The 21,515-nt window shown below is 42.4% G+C and overlaps 1 protein-coding gene across 10 annotated transcripts in view; it reads left to right on the top strand.

Annotated features, from left to right (window-relative positions):
* LOC144503877 (zinc finger protein Helios-like) overlaps positions 1-21,515 on the top strand; it is a 124,034-nt gene that overhangs the window by 13,390 nt on the left and 89,129 nt on the right. Inside the window, exon 1 of one of the 10 annotated variants that reach the window (XM_078228894.1) lies at positions 20,268-20,419. The exons of 4 other annotated variants lie outside the window; for them this stretch is intronic. The gene's annotated coding sequence lies outside the window, so the exon portion shown is untranslated. Of the gene's footprint in view, positions 1-20,267; positions 20,420-20,935; positions 20,945-21,146; positions 21,485-21,515 lie in introns of those variants that run through there. 5 more of the 10 variants (XM_078228904.1, XM_078228900.1, XM_078228902.1 and 2 more) reach the window with 5 other exon arrangements.

Here is a 21,515-nt window from a genome sequence, read left to right as displayed (position 1 = left end):
ACGGGACCACATTCGCTATCCTCCAATCCTCAGGGACCTCACCCATGTCCAAAGAAGCGACAAAGATTTCCGTCAGAGGCCCAGCAATTTCATCTCTCGTCTCCCTGAGCAATCGAGGATAGATGCCATCAGGCCCTGGGGCTTTGTCAGTTTTAATGTTCCCTAAAAAACCTAACACTTCCTCTCTTGTAATGGAGATTTTCTCTAACGGGTCAACATCTCCCTCCGAGACACTCCCGGTTAACACGCCCCTCTCCTTCGTGAATACCGATGCAAAGTATTCATTTAGGATCTCCCCTATTCCCTTGGGTTCTAAACATAATTCCCCTCCTTTGTCCCCGAGAGGTCCGATTTTCTCCCTGACAACTCTTTTGTTCCTAACGTATGAATAGAATGCCTTAGGATTCTCCTTAATCCTGCCTGCCAAGAACATCTCGTGACCTCTTTTTGCCCTTCTAACTCCCCGTTTGAGTCCTTTCCTACTCTCTCTGTATTCCTCCAGAGCTCCATCTGTTTTCAGTTGCCTGGACTTAACGTACGCCTCCCTTTTCATTTTAATCAGATCCTCAATTTCCCTGGTTATCCATGGCTCTTGAATCCTACCTTTCCTATCTTTCCTTTTTACAGGCACATGCCTATCCTGCAGCCTTATCAATAGTTCCTTAAAAGACTCCCACATGCCAGACGCGGACTTACCCTCGAACATCCTCTCCCAATCAACATCCACCAATTCCTGCCTAATCCGGCTATAGTTAGCCTTCCCCCAATTTAGCACCCTGCCCGTAGGACAGCACTCATCCTTGTCCATTACTATCCTAAAGTTAACAGAGTTGTGGTCACTATTTGCCACATGTTCCCCTACCGAAACTTTGACGACCTGACCGGGCTCATTTCCCAGAACTAGGTCCAGTATAGCCCCCTCTCTATTCGGGCTATCTACATACTGTTCCAAAGAACCTTCCAGTACGCATTTTACAAATTCCTCCCCGTCCGGACCCCCAGCTCTAAGCACTTTCCAGTCTGTGCCAGGGAAATTAAAGTCCCCCACTACAACAACCCTATTTTTTCTGCACCTATCCAGAATCTCCTGACATATCCTTTCCTCCACTTCCCGTGGGCTGTTGGGTGGTCTGTAGTACACCTCCAGCATAGTGACTGCACCGTTCCTGTTTCTGAGTTCCACCCACAGCGACTCAGTACATGACCCCTCTAAGTTGTCTACCCTCTGCACCGCGGTAATATGCTCCTTAACTAATATCGCTACTCCCCCACCTTTTTTAGCCCCTCCTCTGTCTCGCCTAAAACACTTCTACCCCGGAATATTCAGCTGCCAGACCTGTCTTTTAAACAAGTTTCCGTCACCGCAACCACATCCAAATTCCGCATAAGCATTTATGAGAAACACTCCTGTTTCTATTTCTAATGTGATATCATGGAGGTAAAAAGCTGCCGAACATTGAGAACACCTCAGAAGGCCATGATGAACAACCTTGAACTTCTCTGGCTCTTTAGACTGTAGCATCTTGGCAGCACCAGAAGCAGTCCAGCCTAGCTAGCTGTATGGTACTAGCAAGGACGTGGAGATGCCGGCATTGGACTGAGGTAAACACATTAAGAAGTCTAACAACACCAGGTTAAAGTCCAACAGGTTTATTTGGTAGCAAACGCCACTAGCTTTCGGAGCGCTGCTCCTTCGTCAGGTGGAGTGGGAGATCTGCTCACAAACAGGGCATACAGAGACACAAACTCAATTTACAGAATAATGATTGGAATGCGAGTCTTTATGGCTAATCAAGTCTTAAAGGTACAGATAATGTGAGTGGAGAGAGCATTAAGCAGAGGTTAAAGAGATGTGTATTGTCTCCAGATAGGACAGCTAGTGAGATTTTGCAAGTCCAGGCAAGTTGTGGGGGTTACAGATAGTGTGACATGAACCCAAGGTCCCGGTTGAGGCCGTCCTCATGTGTGCGGAACTTAGAACATAGAACATAGAAAAACTACAGCACAAACAGGCCCTTCAGCCCACAAGTTGTGCTGAACACATCCCTACCTTCTAGACCTACCTATAACCCTCCATCCTATTAAGCTCCATGTACTCATCCAGGAGTCGCTTAAAAGACCCGATTGAGTTCGCCTCCACCACCACTGACGGCAGCCGATTCCACTCGCCCACCACCCTCTGTGTGAAAAACTTACCCCTAACATCTCCCCTGTACCTACCCCCCAGCACCTTAAACCTGTGTCCTCTCGTAGCAGACATTTCCACCCTGGGAAAAAGCCTTTGAGAGTCCACCCGATCTATGCCTCTCAACATCCTATACACCTCTATTAGGTCTCCTCTCATCCTTCGTCTCTCCAAGGAGAAAAGACCGAGCTTCCTCAGCCTATTCTCATAAGGCATGCCACTCAATCCAGGCAACATCCTTGTAAATCTCCTCTGCACCCTTTCAATCTTTTCCACATCCTTCCTATAGTGAGGCGACCAGAACTGAGCACAGTACTCCAAGTGGGGTCTGACGAGGGTCTTATATAGCTAACAACACCAGGTTAAAGTCCAACAGGTTTATTTGGTAGCAAACGCCACTAGCTTTCGGAGCGTGCTGCTCCTTCATCAGGTGGAGTGGGAGATCTGCTCACAAACAGGGCATACAGAGACACAAACTCAATTTACAGAATAATGATTGGAATGCGAGTCTTTACGGCTAATCAAGTCTTAAAGGTACAGACAATGTGAGTGGAGAGAGCATTAAGCAGAGGTTAAAGAGATGTGTATTGTCTCCAGACAGGACAGCTAGTGAGATTTTGCAAGTCCAGGCAAGTTGTGGGGGTTACAGATAGTGGTTGGTTATCAGTTTCTGCTCAGTGACTCTGCGCTGTCGTGTGTCGTGAAGACCGCCTAGGAGAATGTTTACCCGAAGATCAGAGGCCAAATGCCCGTGACCGCTGAAGTGTTCCCCAACAGGAAGAGAACAGTCTTGCCTGGTGATTGTCGAGCGGTGTTCATTCATCCGTTGTCGTAGCGTCTGCATGGTTTCCCCAATGTACCATGCCTCGGGACATCCTTTCTTGCAGCGTATCAGGTAGACAACGTTGGCCGAGTTGCAAGAGGATGTACCGTGTACCTGGTGGATGGTGTTCTCACGTGAGATGATGGCATCTGTGTCGATGATCCGGCATGTCTTGCAGAGGTTGCTGTGGCAGCGTTGTGTGGTGTCGTGGTCACTGTTCTCCTGAAGGCTGGGTAGTTTGCTGCAGACAATGGTCTGTTTGAGGGCAAGAAGTGGAGGTGTGGGGATGGCCTTGGCGAGATGTTCGTCTTCATCAATGACATGTTGAAGGCTCTGGAGGAGATGTCGTAGCTTCTCCGCTCTGGGGAAGTACTGGACGATGAAGGGTACTCTGTCCACTGTGTCCCATGTTTGTCTTCTGAGGAGGTCGGTGCGGTTTTTCGCTGTGGCGCGTCAAAACTCTCGATCGATGAGTCGAGCTCCATATCCTATTATGAGGGCATCTTTCAGTGTCTGGAGGTGTCTGTTGCGATCCTCCTCATCCGAGCAGATCCTGTGTATACGGAGGGCTTGTCCGTAGGAGATGGCTTCTTTAACGTGTTTCGGGTGGAAGCTGGAGAAGTGGAGCATCGTGAGGTTATCCGTGGGCTTCCTGTTGGGGAGCACTTCAGCGGTCGCGGGCATTCGGCCTCTGATCTTTGGGTAAGCGTTCTCCAAGGCGGCCTTCATGACACACGACAACGCAGAGTTGCTGAGCAGAAACTGATAGCCAAGTTCCGCACACATGAGGACAGCCTCAACCGGGATCTTGGGTTCATGTCACACTATCTGTAACCCCCACAACTTGCCTGGACTTGCAAAATCTCACTAGCTGTCCTGACTGGAGACAATACACATCTCTTTAACCTCTGCTTAATGCTCTCTCCACTCACATTGTCTGTACCTTTCAGACTTGATTAGCTATAAAGACTCGCATGCCAATCATTATTCTGTAAATTGAGTTTGTGTCTCTGTATGCCCTGTTTGTGAGCAGATCTCCCACTCCACCTGACGAAGGAGTAGCACGCTCTGAAAGTTAGTGGCGTTTGTTACCAAATAAACCTGTTGGACTTTAACCTGGTGTTGTTAGACATCTTACTGTGTTTACCCCAGTCCAATGCCGGCATCTCCACATCTTGTGTACAGCACATAACTGGGCAATTCTCCACATTGCCAGGTAGATGCTCGTGTTGTCGCCGTACTGGAACAGCTTGGCTAGGGGCACGGCAATTTCTGGTATTCAGTACTATTGCCAGAATATTGTCAGGGCCACTAGCCTTCACAGTATCATTTGCCTTCAGCTGTTTCTTGATATCACATGGAGTGAATCAAATTGGCTGATGACTGACATTTGTGAAATATTGAAATGTAAATCAATATTGCGTAAATCAAATGAAATATGAGGGTAAGTAAGTAGTCAATACATAGAAGCGGCATCAAAACTGAGATGATGACATGAGTCTTGGGTCACTATCTGTACGGAGTCTGCACGTTCTCCCCATGTCTGCATGGGTTTCCTCTGGGTGCTCCAGTTTTCTCCCACAAGTCCGAAAGACATGCTGGTTAGGTGCATTGGCCATGCTAAATTCTTGGTGTACCCGAACAGGAGCCTGAGTGTGGCGACTAGGGGATTTTCATAGTAACTTCATTGCAATGTTAATGTAAGCCTATTTGTGACTAATAAATAAACTTGAACTTGATGCCGGGGAACTCTGGAGGGTGCCCAGATGGTTAATCCACTCAGCACGTCTGGGTGAAGATTGTTGTGAATGATTCAGCCTTATCTTTTGTATTGATGTACTGGCTTCTCTCATCATTGAGGATGGGGATATTTGTGGAGCCTTCTCCTCCAGCGAGCTCACTGCTGTTTATGGCTGGATGTGGCAGGACAGTAGAGCTTAGACCTGATCCTTTGATTATAGAATTGCTTAGCTCTGTCTATTATTTGCTGCTTATGCTATTTGGCATCAAGTAGGCAGGTCTTGTAGCTCCATTGAGTTGTCAACTCATTTTTATGTATGTCTGGTGTTGCTCCTGGCATGCCCTCCTGCACTTTTCATTGAAACAAGGTTGATCAACTTGGCTTGGTGATTATGGTAGAGTGGGAGATATGCCAGGCCATGAGGTTACAGATTGTGGTTGACTACAATTCTGCTGCTGTTGATGGCCCACAGCACCTCATGGATGTTCTGTTTCGAGTTGCTGGATTTGTTTGAGGTCTATCACATTCAATTTGTTGGGAATGCCACACAACATAATGGAGGGTATCCTTAATTGAATCTTAGAAGAAGAATCTTAGAATCCCTACAGCACAGAAAGAGGCCATTCGGCCCATCAAGTCTGCACCGACCACAATCCCACCCAGGCCCTACCCCCATATCCACCCACTAATCCCTCTAACCTATGCATCCCAGGACACTAAGGGCAATTTTAGCTTGGCCAATCAACCTAACCCGCACATCTTTGGGCTGTGGGAGGAAACCGGAGCACCCGGAGGAAACCCACGCAGACACGAGGAGAATGTGCAAACTCCACACAGACAGTGTCCCAAGGCGGGAATCGAACCCAGGTCCCTGGAGCTGTGAAGCAGCAGTGCTAACCACTGTGCTACCGTGCCGCCACGGTACAAGGACATTCCAAAGAATAGTGACATAGACAGATGCATATGTGGTCCACAGGTTTGTGAGGATGAGGTCAAGTATGTTTTTCCGTTTTGTTGGTTCCTTCCCACCTGCTGCAGCACCAGTCTGGCATCTATGTCCTTTTGGATTTGGCCAGCTAGGTCTGTGGTGGTACTGCCGAGTTACTCTTGGTGAGGGACATTAAATCCCCCCAACGCAGAGTATAGTCTAGACCCCTGCCACTCTCAGTGCTTCCTCCAAGTAGTGCTTAATAAAGAAGAGTACTGATTCATCAGCTGAGGGCACATACATTACATAGCAATCAATAGGAGATATCCTTGCCCATTTTTGATGTTGTGGTGTGAAACTCCATGGGGTCCAGAGTTGAACTTGAGGAATCCCAGGGCAACTCTCTCCTGACTTTATATCACTGTGGTGATGGTGGTGATCTTTAAAGCATGATCCCATGAGTATGACTATGTCAGGCTGTTGCTTGACTAGTCTGTAGGACAGCTCTCCCTATGTGGCACAAACATCCGGATATTAGTAAGGAGGATTTTGCAGGGTTGACTGTGCTAGGTTTGTCATTGCCACTACTGGTGCCACGTGGGTGGTTTGATACAATTGAGTGTCTTGCTAGACCATTTCAGAGGGCATTTAAGAGTCAATGTGGATCTGGAGCCACATGTAGGTAAGGTTTCCTTTCTAAAGGATATTAGTTGACAATGGTTACACGGTCATAATTAATCTTTTAATTCCAGATTTTTATTGAATTCAAATTCCACCACCTGCTGTGGTGGGATTTGACCCCAGGTCCCTAGAGCTTTATATTGGGTCTCTGCATTACTAGTCTAGTGTCAATACCATGCACCAGTGTAGGAGTAACAGACTATTTATGTACATTACAGAGCTCTATTGATTGACAGGATAATTTAAAATTAATTATTTCAAGTTGAAGAAAGTACATCGAGAAGATCGCTAGATAACAAAGATGGAATTTCTGCAGCTGCCATCATGCCATTAATTGTATCTGTATGCCTGGCACATTTACCTGCCAATAACTGAGGACAATGAACTCGACAGAATCAGGGTCAGAACAAATCAGCTGATGGGAAGCAAAGTCTGCAATTTTTCTGCCTGCACATCTTCCAGTGATAGCATAGGAGGCATTTGCAGTATCAATCAATATTCTGGACACATATAAATCAACTAGATAATAAGATGACTAACACTTTCATCTTGTCTCAGAAGGTGAGCCTTACACAGCTGCCTAGTATCACTGAACCAAATTTTTTAACAGTCGAAAGATCATTGATTGCAACTGCTTTCTCAAGCTTACTAACGAAATTTTCAGGGATATATGTAGCTATGCACATGTTTTGAGGTGCACTCATGTCAGGAGATACATGATGGAAGACTCTTGAGGTTCTAAGTCAAAAATGACAGGAGGGTGACAAATAGAATTCCACTGGTGTTTCATTATAACCTATAAACAGTAGTCATGTGTATACTTGTTTGTGAGGGCATCAGATGTTAAGAGCTGGATGGTAGTGGCTCTGAGTTTGGGGAAACATCTGCTGCTCCACCTTCCATCTCCGTGGTCATCTATGCAACAATATTCAATACAATCTCTTGGAAACCTTTTAAGGCTTGTAACCTCCAAGCCTTTAAGTTATTACTACTCTTTCTAAGAAAGCGATAAAGAAAGGAAAGATAGGTTATGCAGCTAGGCTAGCTCTAAATATAAAAAATAATAGTAAAAGCTTTTACAAATATATAAAAAGGAATAGAGTGGCGAGAGTGAATGTTGGACCCTTGGAGGATGAGAGGGGGGATTTAATAGTGGGAAATGAGGAAATGGCTGAAACTTTAAATAAGTTTTTTGTGTCGGTCTTCACGGTGGAAGACACAAATAGTTTACCGAATATTAACGATAGAGGGTTGGTAGGAGGAGAGGTACTCGATACAATTAATGTTACCAGGGAGGCAGTGCTTGGTAGACTAACGGGACTGAAGGTGGACAAGTCCCCGGGCCCGGATGGAATGCATCCCAGGGTACTGAAAGAAATGTCAGATGTAATAGCGGATGCGTTAGTGGTTATTTATCAAAATTCGTTGGATTCTGGAGTAGTGCCAGTGGATTGGAAAACGGCTAATGTTACGCCGCTGTTTAAAAAAGGAAATAGACAAAAGGCGGGTAACTACAGGCCGGTTAGCTTAATGTCTGTAGTTGGGAAAATGCTGGAATCCATCATTAAAGAAGAAATAGCAGGCCATCTGGATAAGAATGGTTCGATTAAGCAGACGCAGCATGGATTCATGAGGGGAAAGTCGTGCTTGACGAACTTGTTGGATTTTTATGAAGATGTGACTAGTGCGGTTGACGGAGGGGAACCGGTGGCTGCGGTGTTTTTGGATTTCCAAAAGGCGTTTGATAAGGTTCCTCACAAAAGGTTGCTGAAGAAGATTGGGTCACACGGAGTTGGGGGTAGGGTATTAGCGTGGATTGGGGATTGGCTATCCGACAGGAAGCAGAGAGTCGGAATAAATGGGTGCTTTTCTGGTTGGCAGATGGTAACTAGTGGCGTGCCACAGGGATCGGTACTGGGGCCTCAACTATTTACCATTTATATAGAAGATCTGGAGGAGGGGACTGAGTGTAAGGTAACAAAGTTTGCAGATGTCACAAAGATAAGTGGAAAAGTGAATTGTGTGGAGGGCATAGAAGGTCTGCAGAGAGATTTGGACAGGCTGAGTGAGTGGGCGAGGATCTGGCAGATGGAGTATAACGTTGACAAATGCAAGGTTATTCACTTTGGAGGAAATAATAGCAAACTGGATTATTATCTAAATGGAAAAAAATTGCAACATGCTACTGTGCAAAGGGACCTGGGGGTCCTTGTGCATGAGACGCAAAAACCCAGTCTGCAGGTGCAACAGGTGATCAAGAAGGCAAATGGGATGTTGGCCTATATCGCAAGGGGGATAGAATATAAAAGCAGAGATGTCTTGCTGCATCTGTACAGGGCATTGGTGAGGCTGCAGCTGGAATACTGTGTGCAGTATTGGTCCCCTTATTTGCGGAAGGATATATTGGCCTTGGAGGGAGTGCAGAGAAGGTTCACCAGGTTGATACCAGAGATGAGGGGTGTTGATTATGAGGAGAGACTGAGCAGATTGGGTTTGTACTCGTTGGAATTTAGAAGGCTGAGGGGGGATCTTATAGAGACATATAAGATAATGAAGGGGCTGGATAGGGTAGAGGTGGAGAGATTCTTTCCACTTAGAAAGGAAGCTAGAACTAGAGGGCACAGCCTCAAAATAAAGGGGGATCAGTTTAGGACAGAGTTGAGGAGGAACTTCTTCTCTCAGAGGGTGGTGAATCTCTGGAATTCTCTGCCCACTGAAGTGGTGGAGACTACCTTGTTGAATATGTTCAAATCACGGATAGATGGATTCCTGATCGGTAAGGGAATTAGGGGTTATAGAGATCAGGCGGGTAAGTGGAACTGATCCACTTCAGATCAGCCATGATCTTATTGAATGGCGGGGCAGGCTCGAGGGGCTAGATGGCCTACTCCTGCTCCTATTTCTTATGTTCTTATGTTCTTTCCAATCTGACGTAACAAGTGTGCAAAACTATCAGACAGGAAAAGGCCACTTGGCTATCAACCTGTCCTATACTGTCACAATGCCTGTTGAACCATGATATAGGCACACCCTATTAATGCAAAGCCTTCAGGGAGAGGTGAAAATACAGACCTATAAGGAGAAAAACTTCAAAATGTTTTCTCTGCGACAGCTTTAGCTGATTGAAACTAGTCTAGCAAGCTACATTGGTGATGACGTATATTGTTGAGGCAACGGCACATGCACAATGGCAAATAATGTCCGATCTGCAGCCCCAACCTACTTGTTAGCTCAGTGTGTTATAATGCTTTTTGTGTATGAAGTTTTTTTAAAGACTGTAAATTAAAATTTGACAGTGTGACATTCTTTACCATGTGTGTAGGTAAGACAGGTGAAGAGGAATTTATTCTTTCTCAGTCGTTTTTATTTGGAATTCTGTTGCCGAGTGAGCAGTGAGGCTGGGTCATTGAATATATTCAAACTGAGTTGGACAAATTTCTGCTTGACAAGGAAGTCAAGGGTTATGGAAAGCTGGTGTAGGTGGTGCAGAAAGGAAAGTGGAGTTAAAGCCACAATCAGATCATCCATGATCTTATTGAATGGTAGAGTCGACTTCAGGGGACAATGGCCTACTCCGGCTCCTATTTCTTATGTTCTCATGTTCAATATTCGTATGTATGATTGGCTGTGAAACAGACAATCAACACCCAAAGCTGTGGATTGACTGGAAATACTTTGCAGCATGCATATTTGTGGCACGTGTCTAGTAAATGGTACAGTTAGGTAGTCTTTTATCAGCAACTTTGCTCAGGTGTTCCATCTTCTTTAATTCATCCCAGGTCTTGTGGGTAGTGCTTGCAGTTATGAATATGCCAGGCACACACACTTCACTGTTATCCTCGGGGGAGCATGCCCCAGAGCGCTAAATTCCCCAAGCACCCATCTCATGCAATGGCAGCTCCATTTTGGTTGTCATTAAAAACATGACAATCAGGTGTTGTACTGCTCTGCCATTTGATCACTAGCAGTGTTGCCTGTTTCAATATTTATTTTGACTGCCACTGATATTTGTCCTATTCAGCCTTTCAAAAGACTGAAAAAAATCATATTTATTTAGAGAATTGTAAAGGTTGAATTGTTTTTGGTACTGTATAGGAAATCAGTTTAAATGACAGCTTTGCTTTAATTATGGACTCATAAAATTTCACACAAAACTTCTCAAACTACTTTGGCATTCACCAAGTTATGCATTCCATGTTGCTAATGCTCACTGGAAATTATGAATCCGGGTGACCTGAAAAATCCCCTAAGTTCATCTAGCAGTAAAACATTGTCCTGGCGTAATGCAGTCTCATTGCTTGAACAGTTGAGGAGTGGATTGACTAAAATCTATTGATGATTGTGGTCAAGGTAGGCTAGCGGAATGTCAGGAAATATCAATATCTCCATAATGATGTCAGTGTTTGAGATATCTCTTGGTGCTAAAGATAACTTGCTGTGGAAGGGAGCTATGTCATGGTCCACGTGGTTACTCACAACACAGGTAGGACTAGGCAAGAAGTCCTGCTCAGTGATGATGAGTAACAATAAGCAGCTCTGGATTACTACCTGAGCCATGAGAAAATTGGCATAGGGTAAATAAGATCAGGGAGTTGAATGCATGGCTCAAAAATTAAAGTGGGAGAAATTAATTTCCAATCATGGGGCACTGACACCAATTCTGGGAAAAGTGGGAGCTGTACGGTTGGGACTATATTTGCCTGAATCAGTGTTCTGGCAAATCATGTAACAAGAGCAGTAGAGAGGGTTTTAAACAGAATAGACAGGGCAATAGAGCAGGGTACCGATAGGGGTAATGATAACCAGAGTGTGACAGGAAGAAACAGAGCATAGAAGCTTCAGATTGAACCAGGAATAGGGCCATGATTTGCAAGAATGGTAAAAAAGAAAGAATGAAAGGCTATGCATCTGAATGTATGCAGCATTTGTAACAAAATGGGTGAATTGATAGCACAAAATAGAAATGAATATGTGTGAGTTGATAACCATTTCAACAACATCATTGCAAGGTAACCAAGGTTGGAACCTAAATATTCAAGGACATTTGATATCTCAGGAGGACAAAATGCTAGGAAAATGGTGGCTCTGTTAATTAAGGATGGCATTAATACATAAGTGAGAGAGGACCTTAGTTCAGAAGATCAAAATTAGAATCAGTTTGGGTAGAGTTGAGAAAGAGCAAAGGTAGGAAATCACTTGTGGGAGTAGTATATAAGCCCCTTAAAAATAACTACATGATAGAACGGAGTATTAAGGAAAGATAATGGGGATTGTAAGAAAGGTGCTATAATAATCATGGGTGATTTCAATGTTCATATACATTGGATGAATCAGATTGGCAAAGATAGCTTGGAAGATGAATTCATAGCATGTATTTGGGATAATTTCTTGGAGCAGTATGTTCTAGTGCTAACTTGGGAGGCAAGCTATTTTAGACCTGGCAATATGCAATGAAACAGTATTAATTATTGACCTCATTGTAAAGGAATATCAGGTAATATCAATATCTCCATAATGGTGCCAGCATTCAAGATATCTATTTGGTGCTGGAGAGGAACTTGCTGTGTAAACGAGCCTCTAGGAAATAATGATCATAAAATGCAGAATTTCACATTCTGTTTGAGCATGGGAAGTTTGGGTGTAAACTTAAATAAAAGCAATTACAAGGGTATAAAGAAAGAATTGGTTTAAGTAAACTTGGAAAATATGTTAATAGTTGCAGACAAGGAAATATTTCATAACTCTCAACAAAGATATATTCCATTACAATAGAAAGACTTCGATTTGATTTATTATTGTTACATGTATTGGTATACAGTGAAAAGTATTGTTTCTTGCGTGCTTATACTGACAAAGCATTCATAGAGAAGGAAAGGAGAGAGTGCAGAATGTAGTGTTCCAGTTAAAGCTAGGGTGTAGAGAAAGATCAACTTAGTGCTAGATAAGTCTGTACAAAAGTCTGATGGCAGCAGGGAAGAAGCTGTTTTTGAGTCAGTTGGCATGTGACCTCAGACTTTTGTATCTTTTTCTCGATGGAAGAAGGTGGAAGAGAGTATTTCCGGGGAGCGTGGGGTCCTTAATTATGCCGGCTGCTTTTCCGAGGCAGCGGGAAGTGGAGAGGATGGAAGGCTGGTTTGCATGATGGATTGGGCTACATTCACGACCTTTTGTAGTTTCTTGACTATGAGAAGAATGCACTCACTGGCTAAATAAAGCTAAAGGTAGTATTAAGTTGAAAGAAAAAGCATACAAATCTGCGAAGATTCGTCAGGTGAGAAGATTTGACAGATTTTAGAAACCAGCAAATAATGATTTTTAAAAATGAGGGAGAAATTAGAGCATAATAGATATATAGCTAGAAATATAAAAATAGATAGTTAGCTTTTCAACAAGTATTTGAAAAGGAAAAGAGTGACTCAAGTGAGCATTTGTCTCTCGGATAGTGAAACAGGGAAATTAGTAATGGGAAACAGAGAGATCTTGGAAGTGTTGAACAGATATTTTCTGTCTGTCTGCACTGTAGAAGACAGTAAAAACATCCCAAGCATAGTTAGAAATGAAGAGGTCAAAGGGAGGGAGGAATACAAAACCATCAAAAGCATGAGGGAAAAGGTACTGGGAAAGCTATTAAAACTAAAAACTGAAAAATCCTCTGGACCTGATTGATAGCTTTCATCCTAGGGTCTTAAAAGAAGCAGCTGCAAAGAAACAAGATGCATTGATTGTGATCTTCCAAAATTCCCTAGTTTCTAGAAAATTGCTATGCAGGTACAGCAAGTGAGAAAGGCAAATGGAATGTTGACACTGATTGCAAGGGGAATTAAGTATAAAAGTAAGCAAGTGTTGCTCCAGCTGCATAGGGCCTTAATGAGACCACATCTGGAGTACTGTGCACACCTCTGGTCTCCCTATTTAAGAAAGGATTTAATTACATTACATAGAAGCAGTTCAGATAAGGTTCATTTGAATGATCCCTGGAATAAAGGGTTAGCTTATAAGTTTGAGCAGCTTGGGTCCATGCCCCTCAGGGTTTTGAGGAATGGGACATGATCTCACTGAAACATGTAAGATCATGAGGGGACTTGACAGGGTTGATGCTGAGAGAATATTCCCCTTGTGGGGAAGTCTAGAACTAGGAGACATGGTTTGAAAATTAGGTGTCTCCCATTTAGGAATGAGATGAGGAGGCATTTTTCTTTCAGAGAGTCAATAGTCTGTGGAATTCTCTTCCCTAGAAAGCAATGGAGGCTGGGTCATTTAATTTGTTCAAGACTGGAATATGGAGTTGAGGCCCCAATCAGATCTGGCATGATCTTATCAAATGGTGGAGCAGGCTCGAGGGGCCAAATTCCTTGATCTTAATTCCTATGTTCCTGCGGCAAGACCCTTATCCTATCATTTTACTTTTAACAAGTGAAGAAGTCTCTCAATAAAGCACATTTGTCCGCAGAGGTCACTCAGTAAAGCACATACTTCTGCCATATTGTGCTAACTCAGTGTTGGCTGGGATTTTCAGGGCCTGCTTGACGCAGACACAAATCCCATTATGGCCGCTAGCTCTCGCAAGAGGACCAATGGGATTTGCACTGGAGACATCTCAGAATGAGATCTTCTTCACCTCCTGCTGTTGACATAATCAGGCTCACGCCCACTGAGTGTATCAACCTGATTACCATCAATTTAAATATACGCCATACCTTCTGGGGATGTCAGATGTTTGCTCCGACTTGCGTGATGTCACGCTGGCAAGAATAACTACTGCTCTGCAACAGTCCATGACCATACCGGAGGGGGTAGCCCCTGGGTGGTCAGGGACATAGCAAAGTAATACTGCCAGGTTGGCATTGCCAGATTGGCTCTGTCACGGTGTGGGGCCAAGGGGCCTGGAGACGATCGGGAGGTAGATAGACGGCGATAATAGATGGGGGGAGGTGGTCCTGATGTCCGTTGGGAGGGGGCGCTCTGTTCTCTGTGGAACCGGCATTTTTAGGTCCCACCCCTCAAGAATGATGGCACTAAAACTGCCCCCCCTGCTTTTTTTGACGAAGTATCAGAAGATATGGAGAGAAAGCTGGGTTGTTCTGCCAGTTTTCAGTCAGAACCTGACACACTGTCATTTTTTAGAAAAATTCCGCCCATTATTTCAGCTCTTTCTTGAGACTTTTCCTGTCAAGTTAATGAAAAATGTTTTTTTTTATTAAGAGCTTACTGAGGGGCCCTTTTTTCATTTATGGGATAGAGGCATCACTGGCTGGGCCAGTATTTATTGACCATCCCTAATTGTCCTCGAGAAGGTGTAAGTTACCTTCTTGAACTGCTGTATCTCCTGTGGTGTAGGTACAGCCACAGTGCTGTTAGGGAGAGAGTTCCAATAACAGTGAAGGAATAGTGCTGGATTTCCAAGTCAGAATTGTGCAAAGTCCAAAGATCTGCACGTTAGGTGGATTGGACATGCTAAATTACCCCTTTGTGTCCAAAGATACATAGTTTAGGGGGATTACGGGGATAGGGTGGGGTGTTGGGCCTGGAGACAATGGGATAGTTGGTGCTGACTCGATGGGCCAAATGGCCTCCTGCACTGTAAGCATTCTATGATCCTAAGGTGAATAACTTGGAGGGCAATTTCCAGGTGGTGATGTTCCAATGTATCTGCTATCTGTGTCCTTCTAGATGGCACCAGTGGTGGGTTTGGAAGGTGTTGCCTAAGGAGCCTTGGTGAGTTCCTGCACTACATCTTGTAGATGGCACACACTGCTGCCACTGTTCACCGGTGATGGAGGGGATGAATGTTTGTGAATGATGTGCCAATCAAACACGCTGCATTGTCCTTGATGGCGTCAAACTTCTTGAGTGCTGTGAGAGCAGCACTCATCCAGACAAAGGGATAGTATTCCATCCTGACTTGTGGTTTGTAGATGGTGGATGGGCTTTGGAGAGTCAGGAGATGAGTTATTTGCCACAGGATTCCTAATCTCTGACCTGCTCTTGTCAGCACAGTATCTATATGTCTAGGTCTAGCCCAGTTTCTGGTAAACCCCAGGATGTTGATAGTGGGGGATTTAGCAATGGAAATGCCCTTGAAAGTCAAATAGAAATCTAAATGGTTAGATTCTCTCTTGTTGAGATGGTCATTGACTGGCACTTGTGTGGTGCAAATGTTACTTGCCACTTGTTAGCCCAAGTTTTCAAATTGTCCAGATCTTGCTGCATTTTGATATGGACTGCTTCAGTATCTGATGAATCGTGAATGGTGCTGAGCATTGTGCAATCGTTAGAAAACATCTCAGTTCTGACATTGTGATGGAAGGAAGATCATTGATGAAGCAGCTGAGGATGGTAGGGTCTCAGGCCAATCCATATCCAATAACCCACTCTGAAAACTCTGCTCACAATTTGACAGCTGTGATGAAGTGCACTGCAGCAACTGAGACGGTCCACAACATTCTAAAACACTCAACAACATTCTAAATGAAACAAATAAATTTGTCTTATCTCCCAAAGTTAACTGATTCTTTTAAAAAATCCAGTATGCTGATCTGCATCTTTGCCAAAAACTAATCAGTTTTTCCTTGGACTATGCCCTATCTGTGTGCTAGGTTTCACTGAAATCCATCCATTTGTTTTTAAGTTGTATTGTTTGCAGCCTAACAGAGGCAAAAACATTGACTCTGTCCACCTTCAGTGGTGGAGGTAATAACTGCTGAATCTTTTAAGATTTATGGAAGATTACAACAAAGTAGGGAACTATTTAGCCTGCTGTCTCTGAGAAGCCCTTTGCTCAAGTAATCCAAAATGATCTGTAGCCTTGTATTCTCCTCAGCTTCAAATAGTTATCAAATTTTCCCATAAAATTTGCATTGATCTCTGCCTCAATCTGTCCCTTTAGCAACACAGCACACTCTGCAACAAATCACTGAGAAACAGATTTCTCTAACTCAACCCCCATCAATCTTCTAGTGACAAGTTTATGTTGATATCTCTCGTCAATGACACTCCAATCTGAATGAATAAGACTATGTTCTCTATCAAAATGATAATTAAATCTCTAAATCTCCTCTTTACCTTATCGATACCAGTGGAAATATTTATTTGATCTCAAATCCCTCCTCAGTTTCTCATCCTTGGCACTATCCTTGTGAAACTTGTGTTTGTTGTGTGCTCCCTTGCCTTTAATGCCTTTTCTATAATGCAATGCCCAAAATTGTACATACTGTTAGTTTGCTTTTGTATCCCCATTTACAACACTCAAAATTATTTCAGCCTTTTCATGGCTTTATTGTTCTGTATTTGTACTTTCAGGGAATTATGTATTTGAACCTCTAGATTTCTTTCTTCATCCACACTCTTTCCATTAATTCGCCATGACTCAATTTACATAGTTAAGGAGGATTGAGAAATTGTGGTCAGAACCTTTGCTATGCCTTCACAGAATTCCTTCAATAGTCTAGTGTGCATATCATCAGAGTCCAGTGAGTTAAGCGTCTTGAGTTCTGCTACTCTCTTCAAAACCAATTCCTTTTCTGCAGTTATTTCTAATAATTGTGTCACATCTACATTCATACTTCCACCATTATTTTTAAACAGTGATTCAAAATACAAATTCAATTTCTCGGCCATACTTTCATTGTCCACAGTTAGAAACCCTTAATCAGCCCTCAGTTGTCATATTTTCTCCTTAGCAATTAACAAAATACCTAACCAGTCCCATCTATATATACAAACACATATATAGAAATATTGCCTTGTAATTTATTTATCTCTCATACATCAATATATTAAACTTGTATTTAAGTTTCCAGACTTTCCTTCATTAACTTTTCCCAGCATTAATCCTTATAGCTCAATTATAATGGAAGTTATTCCACTATGATTTCACCCTCCAACCAGTGGTGGCACTATAATAGTTCTGTCTTTCACCTTCTCGCCTGTACTGTACTCCAGGGAAACTCCTGTGCTTCATTCAATTGTGCTTCTCGCTTCATAGATTGCTGTTAGTTTTGCCATTTAACTACAGTATAAGTTTGATCTATTATTCAGAGGGAAGGATTGAAAAACTTCTGAATTAAATCTGGACACCTTTATCCAATTATATCTCACTCTAACTTGACTTCACCTGAAGATTGCAATTGACCTTAATTGGCTGTTTGTCTGTGTGTATGTGAACAATATTTAAAATATTGTGTGTGTGTGTGTGCACATTTTTGCCCAATCTCCGCTGTCATAATTTTGGTGAGAGTGTTCCGTTAATATTGAAACTGCTTATAAAAAAGGCTGCCAAATTTAGTTGACTGTATTCATGTAGGCTTTCAGCACATGATACCTCACCCACTTCCACGTTCCTGACATTGATCTATTGACATGTAGTTCCTCATGGGGCAACTTGTGCCAACTGGAAATTTCCAATTGCTTAAGGAAACAGACTCTTTGTTACCCAATAGGATGATCCTTGACTCACCTTTACCCCATTTTCAATTTTTTAATAATGAATAAATAGTGTTGGAAAAGCGCATATTTTCTTTATAGTTCCTCTGTGATTTTTTTCTCTTAGATGCTGACAGTATTTATTTTGGAGATTAAGCACTAATTCCTAGAGATTCCAGGACAATCCCGGAAGTTTGGTTATCCAACTGTTTAAATATTGCATGTAAACAGTCTGTGGTCATGCAGCTGGAAGCTGCAGCTAATAGGTGGCACTGTGGAGACAGTTTCTGAGACGCTGGTCATCTGGATAACCATCTTGTACACAAAAGTTTCACTGAACAATGGCAATATAGTGGTGTGTAAAAAAAGTTTGCTGATAAATTTTAGTCTTCTTGTTCCCTGATTATAAACTAGCAGACACTAACAATTTCTAATTTTCTGCAACCCGAGCTATCTAAATTGGTTTTGAGAGAAGAAAATGTGTATTTACATGAGAAACATTCAACAATTTCAATCAGACTCCAGAATGCATTCTTGTTGTCTAGATTAAAGGTATACTGAATGAACTGTTGGTAAATCTGAGGAATGTTATATACTATTACAACAATGGCAAAAACATTTAACATGTATAGTAATTGTTTCTTAATGAAAAATAAACATGATTTTAGGAGACATACAGCTAAACGATTCATGTTCCTTGTACGTCTACTCCTGGTTCTATTTTGATATGCATAAATTAAATCCTAAGAAACCTGAAATTCAGAATTCAGTGCTCCCAGAAAACATACAGAAAGCTATCTCTTTCTGTAACATGAAAACTACACTTTGACACTAGTCATAGTTGTCAAATGATAGTTATATTCTCAAGGAAATCATGGAAGTCACATAATAGGATCCTAGTTGCCATCTATGATTGAACAAATTCCTAAATTCTTTCAAGAATTCAAAACTAATTGTGAAACATTACCCATGTGAGGCCTAAATATCCAATAATTTTGTTTTTCAAACCTCAATGCTTAGGCATATGTATGTCCTTCTCATCATGTGTTCACATACCTCGGTGGAACTTAAAATAATACTATTTTGCTGATGAACTTTACGTTGGTTCTGGGTAGTGACCAGATCACTTTGAGGGTGATATATTTAGTACTTTTTAAACAGAGCACCGAGTCTAATCAATCCAAAGATGTGCGGGTTAGGTTGATTGGCCAGGTTAAAAATTGTCCCTTAGAGTCCTGGGATGCGTAGGTTAGAGGGATTAGCGGGTAAAATATGTGGGGGTAGGGCCTGGGTGGGATTGTGGTCGGTGCAGACTCGATGGGCCGAATGGCCTCCTTCTGCACTGTAGGGTTTCTATGTTTCTATTTTATCATTTAAAAATATTATTGATCAGCTGAACCAGGATGGTGTTGTGCATTTGCTTGACTATGATGGATGAAATGTGAATGAAAAAAACCTCGAACACAGAGATCAAATGTAATGGCAATGTAAAATGATAAGAAAGTACATAAAGATCGCTACATGAATCTTTAAAATATTTCAAGATTGTGCTTCACTGAGGATATTTGTTTTTAAATCACTGAACGCAAAATAGTTAAATCAGACCGAGTGAATCCCATATTGCAAACTTGTGTGATTTTGTATAAATGAAATAAAACGTGCAAGATACCAGCACTATAGACAGTAATGATTAATGAATCTTCCAAGTTTTCTTTTGCAACTGGTGCACTTTCAGATCAGTGTCCTGTGAGCAATGTTCAAGGCCATTGATTTAAACAAATTGTCAGAATCGTAAAATGTAATCCTCAAAATATTGGTGAAAATCGCGGTATTCAATACAATGAAACAAAATGTCACTAATTCAGTCGGGGGACCATAATTGTTACGGCCCAAATCCTGGGTTGCCATTTCCACAACTGTAAAAATCTACCAGTCCTGTGTAATTTTGTAAAACATTACATATTTAGTCACTTAAATCATTGAGCTTTTTCACACAGAAACCATTGAGTTTGCTCATAATAATTCGTAATGGGCGTATTTCATTGGATCTACAGCATGTGATATCAACTTTTAATAGTAATCTCTCCTCCTTAACTGCTAAAATGGGCGAACACGTGGATACATTAATGGGCATTTCTAAGATTGGCATATGTATCTAATCGAAAATGGCCTATAACCAATTAGAGTGCAATTCCATATTACCGTCTGGTTCTTACATTTAGTAAATTGCCTGGATAACTTTTATTAATATCAATCGTTAATATCTACCATTTGATTCTGATTGTCATGCATTTATGATTTGTGTATGGTAATAGGAGTGCTAGTATTGTTGGCGACAGGTCTGTGTAGCAGCTGCAAAAGAAAGAGCTTTATATGCCATAATCTTTGGCTGCGTTTCTGTGTGGTTCTTATCTTTGGTGTTTCCCTTGTGCCGGCTGGAGTGCATCTTTGCTCTAGTCGATCGCCGAGAGGCAGAACCGCGCGGTTCGGTTTCTCGGAGGTTGACAAACTCCCATACTACCATGGTGAAGATGGAGGAAGTGGCTGCTGGATTAGCAGCGTTTCAGATTCAACAGCTCGCCTCTGTGCAATATTAAAGGGAATTGTGATGGATTTGTTTGACCGTAGCCCATTACTGAGGTAATCACAAGGTTTGCTTCCGCACTAGTCAGAAAAGCGAATCAGATCAGTGTTGACCCAGCGGAGATTTTTTTTCGTTTAAGTACCTGCACATATACTGTACAGACCTAATGACTTGTTGCAGCCCCAAGTAAATCCCGTCGTATTCATATGGGGGCTGGGATAGTGTCATGACTCTTGTTGATAGCAATCGCACCCATATTATTCACCACAATTGTTAAGGAATTATTGGACAGTAAATATGAATATGCGATCTCTGGTATAAATCAGATCACCTTCTTGCTCATTCCCGATTGATAGTATCAATGTCAAAGGAAAAGTTTTTTTTTCTCTCAGCATTTGACCTGTCACATACCGCTGAAAGAAATAATATTTTGCCACGGGCCATTTAAACAATCCTGGTAACTTGGCCTGAATCTGAAAGCCTGTTCCTCTCCCTCTCTTTTAGCCAATTCCTTAGGAACCGGTGTATCAAGTTTTTTTTGTTAATCGCATTGCAAGGCGCTGACCTCTTTCTCTTCCGAGGTACTTACTGTACGTTGACATTCCTGAACACTTCCAACACCAGTTCCATACCTTGCACTCTATCCTTAACATCAGTAAGAACTGACAGTGGCTTGCCTTTGACGCTTTATATCCGATCTGTAGGCTCGAAAAGTGGAAATGTTGGCGTGAGCGAACGTAAACGGTGCAGGAGTATTTTAACCATTTTTGTTGGTAGGACTTTTCTTCCTGTTTCTTGCAGTGTGTCTGACGCAGTTTTCAGCTTTTACTCGCAGGAGCTGGATTCGATTCGGCTGATTTATTGTACATGTGTATTAATGGTGGTATTAGAACAAGTGTGCACAGTGGATCTATGTAAATATCGTATTTTTAACTTACTTACAGGTACCTGGTTAGTGGTTTGGGCCGTAGAATGTCGCTGGGTTAAGATTCATTCCAGGTTATTTGTGACTGTAAATTGTATGTCTTGACTCTACTATAAAACATAGCAGAAAGAGGAACATAGAATTCGCATTTTTCAGGGAAGTTGCTGGAGGCAAGTGGAGAAATAACCCTATTCCAGTAAGTAACGCAACTTTCCCGGCGTCATGAC

The sequence above is a fragment of the Mustelus asterias genome, chromosome 14, assembly GCF_964213995.1.
Source record: "Mustelus asterias chromosome 14, sMusAst1.hap1.1, whole genome shotgun sequence".
NCBI lineage: Eukaryota > Metazoa > Chordata > Chondrichthyes > Carcharhiniformes > Triakidae > Mustelus > Mustelus asterias.
Note: the sequence above shows the minus strand (reverse complement) of the source record. Positions and strands in the feature narration are given on the sequence as shown.